We start from the raw sequence: 2984 nt of genomic DNA on the forward strand, positions 1-2984 counted from the left end.
AAGTATCGTGATGTATAGACTCTCGCCTAGTGTCGAATGTTTAGAATTGCTGGGGCAGAGGGGGAGAATAAAGCACGTGTAGCCAGTCAGAGCGGGGCGGGAATATGGCAAGCCAATTCATCATTTAATAGATGTCTTTGATATCAGGCTGTTTTAAGCCCAACTAGTAATGGCGATAGCACAACTAGTTCACTAGTGGAACATGTTTTGGCTTACTAGTTAACTAGTAATGTCAAAAAATGTGCACTAGTTTACTAGTGGACCATATTGTAGAACATTTACATGTGACTAGTTCACTAGTGGCCTTTTGAGAGTGTCACTAGTGAACTAGTAAGCCAAAACATGTTCCACTAGTGAACTAGTTGTGCTTTTGCCATTACTAGTTGGGCTTAAAACAGCCTGATATCAAGGATATCTATTAAATGATAAATTGGCTTGCCATACCGCAACGCCGCGAACAGCTTTAACTTTAATATTCTCTCCGACTTCTGGGACCACAGCTTAAACCTGCACCACACATTTCCACAAGTCCATGAAAGAAAGCAGCAAATGTAAGCGGCAGTCAGTGCAGAAGCACACATGCACACACCCAAATTAGAGTAAATTCCTGAGGCCTGACATCATGCTGCTGTCAATATGATTGAGGGGAAGAGAAACCCGGATCAAAAGGAGAGGAAAGATGGAGGAGATGCAGCTTATCCTCCGGAGAATCTTCTGGTAGTCCGCAGCTTTGTACACAAAGCGTAAACTAAATCACCACTTAGAATAATTCCAGGAGGTGAATTTGAGGCTGAGTGTGAAGTGCTTTCAGGTGGGGAGAGTTCGTAAGATTTTTCCACCTTTTTCTAAATCCCACAAGATGAACTCAGACATGGGAAGAATCCAAGAACTTCCAACGTTTACAGACGTTGTTGTCGTCTTAGAAAAAGTTGTTTATAATATTCTTTAACTGCTTAATAGTCCTGCGTAGATGTTTTTGGATTCAAATTTATGTCTCTCTGCTTTATTTTTGAAATTTTAATTATCGCACAGCAACCTCACAAAACGAAACCAGAGAAAGGTTTCAAATCTAAGTCTTGGATGTGACTTCCTTGAGAATATTTGATTAAATATGGTTTTAAAATACAAATCAAATGTGTTTAATATATCAACTAGATTACCTCATCGTTTTGACAAGTCTCTACAAGGTAAACTGAGGAAACCAGCTGCTGCACGACTTCATATAATTTACAGTTTATGTTGGCTTTTACTTTGAAATTGTGAAACTAATCTTTCTAATTTGAAAAAGCATCAAATAGCATCAAATTGTGTTACTTTTTTCATGTTATTGCTTTGAATGATGGATGTTTTTTACCCAAGTGAAGCATCTTTTGGACTCTTCTTTATGATTAATTTGTAATTCTCTCAGGAATAGTCTCTTATTTTTGGACCCGTGAATTATTAAAGTATTTTAACACCAGAAATAGTTCAAAGGTCACGCACAAAACTCTCTCTAAAATCACAAACACACACTTGAAGTATGAAACTTTTTTTTTGTCCCTTCTCGAAGAACGTCAACTCAAGTTAAATTCAGTTTCAAAGTATAAATATTGTCATCTTTACCCTTGTGTTGTCTTGCGGGTACAAAGTGACCCACTACCCTATTTCACTGTACAAAAGAAATACAGTTTTTTTTTTTTTTTATGACTTGTCCTGAAGAGACTTCAGTTTTGTGTGTTGTGTACACCACTTAGATAAGGATTGTCTTGCGGGTCATTTTTGACCCGTGAATTGTACTTGTAGTTCAAAGGTCACATCAAAACTCTCTATATTACGGATACACACACCGTCTCCTTCATACTATCGATGTAAGGAGAAATCGATTTGGCGATACATCGCAATATTTTATGTGGCCATACTTGTATCGATTTAAAATGTTGATGTTTAGGGTTGGATTTTGGTAGTCTTGATTTGTGGACTTTATTTATTTGTTTCCTTCAGGTCTTTTTTTTGGTCCCTTCAACCAAAGATAAATTAACCTTCAAAGTGAACATACAGTCTTTATCCTTGTGTTGTCTTTAGGGTAAAAAGTAACCCACCTCTCTTTTTAAATTAATGTGAAATTTTATCTTTTTTTCCTAACCCTTGTGCTATCCAAGAGTCAGGGTCATTTGGACCCCACAAGTCAGTGCGCCAAACGTTTTTTTTTCCAATGATTTTTGATTTTCACTGGTGTCCGTAGCGGACGTGAAACCCCTACGTCCACGTTTGTCATGGGATGGATAACACGTCAATGTAAGGGTGGGGTCATTTTGACCCAACAAGATAGCACAAGGAGTAAAGGGTCATTTAAAAAAAGTGAAACTCTTGTTTTGTTGGTTTACATGCATTGTGTGTTCTTGGATAAGGATTGTCTTATGGGTCATTTTTGACCCGTGAATTATTAAATCATTTAAACACCAGAAATAGCTCATCAATAGTACATCAAAACTCCCTAAGGCCCAATCCCAATTCTTCCCTTCTCTCTACCCCTCCCTTTGAAGGGGCATTTGTGGTGGAAGTGGTGTCCGAAATAGTTTGTTTAAGATCTAACCCTCCAAGGGGAGGGATACGAAGTCCTCTGCCGCGAGGGGGAACTGCTTCACGCTAAGCTAGCTGATCGACATCATCAAGCGGAATTGACACGCACATTTTTTCCATAACACCTCGTTTGGAGGGCTAAATGTCGGGGTAGGGCGGAGGGACTAAATCCCAGTAACGCACACACCTGCACTTAAAGTTGCTAACTTTTTTTCAGTCCTCTCTTGAAAGCTGCTAAACTGAGATAAATTTAGTTTCAAGGTATAGAAGTAAGCGTTAATCTTGTGAATTTTTTGTTGTTTTTATTTTAAAGGCACATTCTGTAGTAGCATCAATGTTATCTATTGTTTTTTATTTTTTTTATTTTTTTTATTTTTTGTGTTTTTGTAATGTCTAATTACAATATGTTGAATCTTTACTTGAGG

This window comes from Oryzias melastigma, linkage group LG16 (genome assembly GCF_002922805.2).
Source record: "Oryzias melastigma strain HK-1 linkage group LG16, ASM292280v2, whole genome shotgun sequence".
Taxonomy (NCBI): domain Eukaryota; kingdom Metazoa; phylum Chordata; class Actinopteri; order Beloniformes; family Adrianichthyidae; genus Oryzias; species Oryzias melastigma.